The sequence below is a fragment of the Gavialis gangeticus genome, unplaced genomic scaffold (genome assembly GCF_001723915.1).
Source record: "Gavialis gangeticus isolate Ggan-Ray unplaced genomic scaffold, GavGan_comp1, whole genome shotgun sequence".
Taxonomy (NCBI): domain Eukaryota; kingdom Metazoa; phylum Chordata; order Crocodylia; family Gavialidae; genus Gavialis; species Gavialis gangeticus.
This window is the reverse complement of record NW_017728994.1, coordinates 26,688,384-26,697,960: the sequence shown is the minus strand read 5'-3', so window position 1 is coordinate 26,697,960 and position 9,577 is coordinate 26,688,384.

Genomic DNA, 9,577 nt, shown 5'->3' with positions numbered 1-9,577 from the left:
CCATGCTCGTAACAGCGTGTGCGGCACAGATGCCAATTTGATCTTTACATGCCCGCTTGCCGCATGCGCACTCAGATATGTGCGTCTTCGTTATTCGATTCATCATCAGATAATTCAAGCGGTAAACAAGTATACACAAAAGCAGACAATGTCATCAACCTTTTCTTTAAAAACTGTACTACACAACAAATTACACTAAACCCTATAATAATAGCTACTAAAACTAACATTAACATTTTAAACACGTTTTTCAGCCCCCCTAGTCCAAACCGATCTAACCAACTCGTGAGCCATGAAAACCATTCTAGACTTTCTGGACCCTTTTAGAATCATTGACTAAATTACGGGCTTTTTGTATCGCCTCATGGACGTCGGAGAGGTTAAAGGACCCTGGTTCAAACTCAAGACAGCAGTGCGTTTGAACATATTACGTTGTTGAACATATTACAAACTCCTCCTTCTTTGGCTAACAAATAATCTAATGCTAGATGATTATAATACACCACATACTGCAGTGTAGTTATAGCAGCTTGCGTTTTCTCAAAGCCTAACTGGGCAGCGTTCACGAGGGTTTCTACAGCTTTGGTTAAGAGAACAATCTTAATCATAGCATGAGGCATCCCAATGCTGATAGGGAACCACAAAGCCAATTTGTCATACCGTCATGAGTTTCCATGATCGATCCCTCGGATCTTTGGTGGGGTTTACACTACGCTTCTGGTGACTTAAACGAGTCACTGGAGCAGTGGTTCGCGAGTGGTTATACATTAACACTTGGTTGCTATTTAATAAAGAGGTGACTATAGTGTACGTAACATTGGATTGGAGATTTAGACTGTGACTAGCAAGCGAGGTGTTGAGGTTAAGCCACAGCCAGCCTGGTGGTAAATACGACTTATCTGCCCGGACTTCGTCTATAGCTGCGTTACACACATATCCACCGGTGGTACTATTGAGAAACGGGGTTATGTGGGTGGAATTAAGCAGCTGTGAGATAAAGAGGTTTAAGGGCAACTTCGTTGTAGGGTTGGATGTGTTGGAATACAGTGCAGCAGTGGTTGAAGTTGAGGTTGAGGCATTTGAGCACATTGCACACACGCCGGACAAGAATGAGACTAGAAAACGAATATTTTTTGGCATGCGGCCCGTCATTAAAAGTCTCTCGTTCAAGTTTCTAACGACGACCTTTAAGCCTTTTGTCCAATACGTACCATTTACGGTGGAGACATTTACAGCCACGGCATGCACCAAATCTTCCAATGAGGAAGAAACAATTCAGGGTATAAAGTGGACACGCGCTCCCCATACAAACATAAGGTCAGTCTTGGGTAAAATTCATAACTATGGGTAGAGGTTTCATTTTAACCTCAAGGGCAGATGGCCGGGCAACCAGACAAGAGTTTGTGCTTGTAACGCCCTGGAGCATTTCTGAGGTTACCTCAGGGTGACTTGCGGTAACCCATAATTTTAGCTCGGAGGCGTCATCTAGTCGGGGAAAACAGACGCAATAGGTAGTGTCGTTCACGTCCGTCTCGTTTCCTTCAGCTGTGAGACATTCACTAGTGACAAGCTGTAGGAGCTGGATAAAGGTGTTGTTGTCGCCTTGAAGTGATAAAGCGGGGAAACATACCACCAACAGGCGGAAAAGTTTGACGGGAGAGTTCATGCTGGTAGTAGCTGGGTTACCTGTAACAAAACAACAGCAAGTAACTGAAATCAAGGTAATAACATTACTACAACTGTTCAGAGCGCCTAGCAAGCCAGTTACAATGTACTAAGCAGGGATTTGGCCATCCATCTAAATTACAAACGTAGGTGTTAGGATAAGTTCCGGGACAAACAACGAGCCCTGGTACAGGCATCGGGCTGGATTCGGTGTGGGTTGGTATTGTCACCCAAACGAGTGTGTTGGGTTCGTATGCTGGTTTCCATGGCGGCGGCCCACTTATATTGCGAGGTTCCCACAGTGTTTTGTCAGCATTTAATGAACTTAACACCTGCGGGAGGTGTGTGTCCCAGCCTTCGTAGGTTCCACCTCCACAGAGGTGCAGTTTTTCTTTTAGCACCCCAATTGCGCGCTCTACGATGCCGTTACTCTGTGGGTGGTATGGCAAATGATGGTGCCAGTCTATGTTGTTTTCTGCTATGAAGTAGGCGACACATCGGCTGCCGAATGGTGGTCCGCCATCTGATTGTATTTGTTGTGGGAGCTTCCACCACTGTCCCACTTGGCGAAGAGCGAAAATAACATCTTGAGCACGGGTTTTCAACAGCGGTACCACGGCTAGCTGGCGTGTGCCTAGGTCAACTACAGCGAGACCCTTAGGTTTGTGGCGGGCCTCCAGGAGTGGGCCGATGAGGTCAATTTGCCACACTTGTCTGGGAGCGAAGCGTGAAGGGTCATAAGCGTGCTTTTCGTACTTGGTGCCGTGTTGTGGCTTGTCTCAGTTGCACGCAAGGCAACCGCACATTGCTGCGTCCCAGGATTGGGGTCGGACTTCGCTGCTTTGTCCTCCTGCCTGTTTCCAACGGGCGTGTGCTTTGCGTTTTCCCGGGTGGTTCCAAAATTCATGGAGCCACTGGACCAGGTGATCACTGTCGAGCGTTGTTAGGGCGATGGCAGCCATACAGCGAGGACTTTGCAGATATTCGTCAATATAGGCATGAACGAGGTCGGTGTTAGACTGGTGCAACTGAGTGTGTTTGATAAGCGGGAGCTGCTTGAATTCTTCTAATTGGGAAAAGATTACTTCCCATACCTCAGTGTTTTCGGTGAGGTTAGCGACGCCTGTTACGACCCCGTATATGTATCTGCTATCTATGACCATTACTGGGGTGGGCTGAACGTCATCATGGCAGGCATAACAGTGTTCTATCATGGCTTGGAATCCTAGGAGCTCCAAACGTTGCACACTGTCTTCCGTGGATCCCAGCCAGGCTTCTGTCCGGGTGCATGGTCGACAGTAAAAGCCGTAACAATGATCGTACTTTGTGGATCCATCTGATGCCATCCACCTGCCTTCGGTGGTGCTGTATAAAATGGGTCGCTTTGGCGTCGAGGCTGGTGAGGGGGCGGTGTCTTGGTGGTCCCAACCGTGCCAGTTGTATTGATACTGGAGGACCAAGCGAGTCCAGGTCTTATCGTCACCTTGGAAAGTGGGGTCGGGGCGCTCGGGGGTCAGCAGGGGCAACAGCGAGGCTCCGGGACAGCAGATTTTCCGGGTTCATTCACAATACATGGAGGCGAGTTGCAGAGCTAACAAGTGTTTGCCGTTGACACCATACCAATGTTGGTTCGCCTGCAGGGTCCTGTGGGCACAGTAAACGAGTTGGTTTTGCTCGTTACGGAATGACACGAAAATGTGGGTAGCCGTATACCCAGCATGGACTTCGAGTCAGGACGATGGGTTCCATGCCATGAGGGATGTGGTTGCCAGGGCAGTCGAAAGGCGTTGTGGGTCGCGTGTATCTTTCGGAGTCCATGGTGAGGACTTGCATGACTTGCTGCGGATCTGGGACTGAATGCGCGCTACTGTGGACAGGTGTCCAGGGTCGACGAAATGGCGCCACCAGCCAAATTCTCCACTGTTGGAAGTCCTGTTTAGTGCTGGGTGGGTTCTGTAACCAGCGCGTGAGTAGTGGGTCATCACTAGTCATCATTCGAAGCTGCGCTTCATCGAGCTCGAACCCTAAGAAGGTGATGTGGGTTTGTGGCACAAGCTGGGACTTTTTGGCATTTACTGTCCATCCTTGTTGGGTGAGATGTTGAACGAGCAACCTCTTCGTGACGGCAGTTTGTTATTCGTCTTGGCCCATGACGGCTAGGTCATTGACATAGCTCCAAATTCGTACATCAGGATGGGGGTTCTGAAATCCTGCAAGGGTGTTGGCGATGGTGCCACATGCAAGGGCGGGTGCATTACAGTAGCCTTGGGGGCAGACATTCAATTTAAACATCTGCCCATCAATGGCCATGTTAAGGATACCGAGATGATCGTCAATGTTAATTGAGTAAAACATACCTTTTAAGTCTACGGTGGTTCCTCACCACTTGGCGCTTTCACATCTGGTCCAGTGTTGTGGGGAGAGATAGAACATACGGCATGGCAAGCGGGGAATAGCGCTTATTTGCCTCTCAATAGTCGATGACTAGGCGCACAGCTCCAGGTTGGTGAGCCTTCACTAGGCCCCACCTGGGCGACAAGAAAGTCGAAGCAGTAACCGGGGTAATCTTCCCTTCATTTTGCAGGCGTTCGAGCAAAGCCTTTAACGGGACACGGAGTGGCTCTTTCGTCGGGGTAGGTCTGTATTTCCATGGTCTGGTTGAGTTCAGTGAGGGGACATGCGGCAGATTCACTTGTGTGACGGGTAGTGCAGCGACCACTTGATGTTTGAGTCGCAGCTGACATAGACCAGGTATCCCGAGAAGGTTGACGTCCCCTAAGACTGCCATGAGGGGTTGGTCTTTCCCTTTTACCCAGAAGCGCACTACCTTGGTCTGTTTCATATCATTTAAGCCTCGGACGAACATGGTAGCTTTGGTGGGTATGTGCAGGACTTCAGGGCGAATAACGTTAACTTGGGTGCCAGTGTTCAAGAGCAATTTTACTTCGCATGAAGGTTGCAACTGCTGGGGGTGACAAACGGTGAAGCGGCTGTAAGGTCGCAAATCATCAGACGCTGCAGATCCAACGGCAACAGTCAGTTTTTTGGAAAACCGCTGTCTTGTCAGTCGAATCCCATGCGATCTGCTAGCAGTTGTTGCTCTTCATCACTGAGCCTCCTGATAGCGCCCTTGGTAAGCCCGGAGTGGTTCAGCAAGAACCTGAACATGGCCCGTTCACGGGGCGAGCAATCCAGTGGTCGCGAAGATCCAACGTTGGGCCTTGGTGGAAGGCGAGACATGGGTTTAGGATTCGACTGCTGCGGGGCAACTGTGAGCGCTTGCACCGGCGCAACTGAACTCTTCGTATCTTTCAGGACTTGTAGCTTGTGCGAATGAGTGAGGACAGATGTCACTGGTTGTCCCATGATCCCCGTAAGCATTAACTGAAGTGGGATTTGGTGCGCCCCTCCGTATACTTCGATGGCAGCTTTGATGGCAGTGGGAGTGATCAGGACGTTTCCGGGGTCTGGGTTGTAGCGATGTGCCCATGGGCCATTGGCTTGCGCCTGTGTGAGGCCTCCCTGAGGGAACAGGGCGGCGTTCCAAACGCAATATGAAATCCCAGTGACGGCATAAACGAGCAAGTCAGGGTCGTATTTTCCAGGCTCCGCGCCGCTGTGCCACAGGTGGCTTTTATTATCCAAGGCTTGGGTTATCGTGGCTGCAAGCAGAATAGGCCACGCCGCATTAGCTGCTAAATGAGCTGGATTGATGACGGTGCCGTAGCTCCAGGCGCCACTGCGAATAAGATTGCGGCATTCTTCATAATCAACCCTTTCGAATCAGCACTCGAGAACGATGCAGCCCAACCAGCCAATTATCGACTCGCGGGGCCTAATAGCAGTTTCTTTCATCAGCTTCTGCATCTCCGCGCGGTTACGGGTGCGCCACGACGTGGTGGTACAAGGGACTCCGGCTCCATCGATCACAGTTTTGGTGATGATAACCGGCATGGCCGTGGGCGGGTTGAGTGGTGGATAGATCTTCCGGGGTTCCCCCTTGGCTTCCAGGTTGTACGGCAGTGGTGCGGATGGCGACAGATCGAGCGCCTCTGTGAGCAGGTCGTCGTTTGATTCAGTGGGTGAGGGTGTTGCGTCCCCTTCTCCTGGAAGCCTGTCGCAGCCTGGTGAGCCAGCGTCTCTACTTGTGCTCCCAGGTCTGCGTTTTCACGTAGGAGGCCTGCGAACTCATGGAACAGGACGTTTAACATTTTCCCTTTTTCCCACTTCGGTCCGCCCCACTTGGTGGCGGTGCGCCCGTCAGACTCAAGAAGCTAGTGGCACTGAGTGAGCAGCTCATGCCCGTGCAACCCCTCCCTCAGGGCCGGGCAATTAAACTTATCGACGGGGGTGCTCTCCCATCTTTCTCTTACCGGCGCATGCACCGGGTGAATTCTTGCGCCGGGGTCGGGTTGACTGTACCTGCGGGCTTAACTCTCGCGAGCTTAGCGCACCACACGCCTCATGGGCCTGGAATATAATGTTTGGGGAGCTCATGACACACCCGAATGCAGCGGGGCTCAAGGTCATGTTCCACTCCTTTCCCCCGGTCATGAATGATAGGTAACAGGAGATTTCTTCCCTCACCGTGGGGCCGCTAGCTTGATGATACGCTATGTGGGCCCATAAATCATCATGGTTTACTAACAGCCGTGTGCCATTCAACCACAGGCAGCAGTGGACTAGGTCACGCTGTATCTTTCCATCATCCCCACCAGATCCTGTTTGTGATGCCACCATGTCCTGCACTGTGAGAGGGGCCTTGTGGCACCCTCCGGTTCGTGGCAGATCTGGATTTACAGGATGAGGAAGGCTTTGATGCGTAATGGTTTCAAATAATATTTATTTACTCACGCCCCTATAGCAGTAGTTGGCAGACAACGGAGGCGAGGACACCAGAATTCGCTTGCGTTACACGTTGTGAAGCGAAGATGAGACAGTCCGGAACAAGCAGGGGTATGCCTGAGAGAACGGCGGGAGACAGTTGGGGTAATCAGCCCTAAAGAACCACGAGGCCAGCTCAGGTTGCTGTGGAATGGCAGTCTCCCTGAGCAACTGCCAGGCGGGGCTTAAATACCTCGCCATTCCGCCAGGATTTTTCTTGAGCCAATTAGAGGCCGTCGTTCAAGGAACTTTCCAGGTGATCATGCATCGTTCGCATGACCAGTGCGTGATCAGCGTGTGTCTGATTATGTCACAGTGCGTGATCGGGGGGGGTGGTCTCAGGCTTGACCATGCTCGTAACAGTGCGTGCGGCACAGATGCCAATTTGATCTTTACAGGAAGATCTTTGAGTCCATCCCCCTGCCCCAGGGGCAGGAAGTCAGGGATCGTAGGATCCCAGCAAGATAAACATCCAAATGTCTCTTGAAGGTGTTCAAAGTGGGTGCTTGAACCACCTCTGGCAGCAGTCTATTCCAAACCTTGGGGGCTTGGACAGTAAAGAAGTTCTTCCTTATCTCCAATCTGATACGGTCATGGAGGGGTTTGTGACTGTTCGACCTTGTCATCCCTTGGGGCGCTCTGGTGAACAGACATTTCCCCAGATCCTGGTGAACACCCCTGATAAACTTACAGGTGGCCACCAGATCGCCCTGGAGCCTGTGCTTTTCCAGGCTGAAGAATCTCACAGCTCTCAGCCTCTCATCATAAGGTCTGTTTTCCTGACCTCTGATCATGCACGTGGCTCTCCTCTGCACTCTCTCAAGCTTCTTCACATCCTTTTTGAATTGTGGAGCTCAAAACTAGACACAGTACTCCAGCTGCAGCCTCACCAAGGCCGAGTACAACGGGAATATGACATCTCGGGATTTGCTTGAGAAACATCTATGGATGCAAGCCATCGTTTTGCTCACTTTACTAGCCGCAGCATCACACTAAAGGCTCGTGTTCATCTTGTGGTCAACCATGACCCCCAAGTCCCTTTCATCTGTATTGCTAGCCAGCATAGCACTGCCGAGCCTATGAGCATTTTACAGGTTTTTCCTCCCAAGGTGGAGAGCCTTGCATTTTTTGGTGTTAAACACCATCAGGTTCTCATCCGCCCATTTCCTGAGTCTGTCAAGATCTGCCTGGATCACCTTCCTGTCCTTAGGTGTGGATGCTGTACCCCAGAGTTTGGTGTTGTCGGCGAACTTGGCCAGTCCACTTCTGACGCCAGTGTCCACATCATTAATGAAGATGTTGAATAGTATAGGCCCAAGGACAAAGCACTGAAGGACCCCACTGGTCACAGTGCACCACGACAGTTGACTTCCGTCAGCCACCATGCTCTGGGTCCTACCACGGCACCAATTCCCCACCCAGTGGATCGTGGTGAGGCTGAGGCCGCAGTTAGCCAGTTTTGCTAAGAGGTGATCATGGGATACAAGTTCAAAGGCTTTTTTAAAGTCAAGATATACAACATCAATTTATTCTCCCTTATCCAGGTGATAGGTCACCTGGTTGTAAAAGGAAATGAGATTGGTCAAGCAAGACCTTCCCGCAACAAACCCGTTCTGGCTATCCCTCAGGATATTGCCATCGGCCAGTCTGTTGAGAATGGTCTCTTTGATAATCTTTTCTAAGACCTTCCCCGGGATAGAGGTCAGGCTGATGGGCCTGTAGTTTGCCAGATCCACCTTCCTCCCTTTCTTGAAGATAGGCACCACATTGATCTTCTTCCAATCTTCGGGCACTTCACCAGAGTGCAAAGAGTTCTTGAAGATCCATGCCAGGGGCTAAGCTATGATGCTAGCCAGCTCCTTTAGTACCGTGGAGTGTAAACTGTCAGGCCCAGCTGAGTTGAAAGTATCCAGCCTCTCAATGTGTTCCTTCATGAGGTCACCATTGATGGAGGGTTAGGAATCTCCCTCACCCGGGCCTCCCTGTCCCATAATGGGCAGGGGCATCCCATGGGACTGGTGAAAAACCAACACAAAGTACCCATTTAGCAAGTTGGCTTTTTTTTGGGTGTCGGTTGTCAGTTGTCCCATCTGGTTTAGATAAGTACAGGAAAAATATAAATATTACTTCACACTTATTTAATGCTTCTGAATATTTGAAGCACATTACAGATCATTATATCACTGTTTAAAAATCTGAGACAAAGATACACCAACCCACCAGAGCTCATGGCATGCCTCCTACAGTTCCTGTAGTTTCTTTTGTGAGCAAACTCCACTTTTTTCATTTTGTCGGCTGTTTTCCATGCTCAAAGAGGAAGGAAAACCCTGTTGTGATGATGACTGATTGCAGTTCTGAGCATTTGGGAACCCTGCACACAGACTGTGGAATGCTGACTAGTTAAAAATAGGAAGTGTCACCTAAGTACCAAGCTATTTCATTTCTGCTGCTTCTGACATACTTATTCTGAGAGGATTGTGCATTTCTGCTGCTCCTGACATACTTATTCTGAGAGGATCATGCATATAGTTAACAAACTAGTTTGACTAATCTATTCATCATTTTCTATACAGTAACAGCTTTGAAACTCTTCAGAAAGCGGAGCCAACAAAGCATATGGATATTTGTTGGAGGAGATGCTCAGCTTACTAGAAACAACTGTTTTTTGTAAGATTCCCAATTTATATCCCATTTCTCAGCATTTCTCATTATAAACTGTCTCTAACTATGTTTCTATAGGGATTAGCACAATGTAGCCCCAGTCAGATTTTGGACCCCTGGGCACTACCAATGATAATTGCTGAGTGTCACAGGGGCACTCGGGTGCCCCGTGCCTAAGTAGGGATTAGGGCCTCTGCTAATTGCCAGGGCAGCTCAGGTGCAGGTTGCTGGAGCAACCAGGTTGATCAGGTGACCAGAAGGGGTCAGGGCCGGGCCCTTATAAACAGCCAGGCCGGAGCCTGGCTAGCAGTTCCCTTCTGGCAGCCTGAGGTGTAGGAGTTCTACAGGAGAGCTAAGTTGAGTAGTG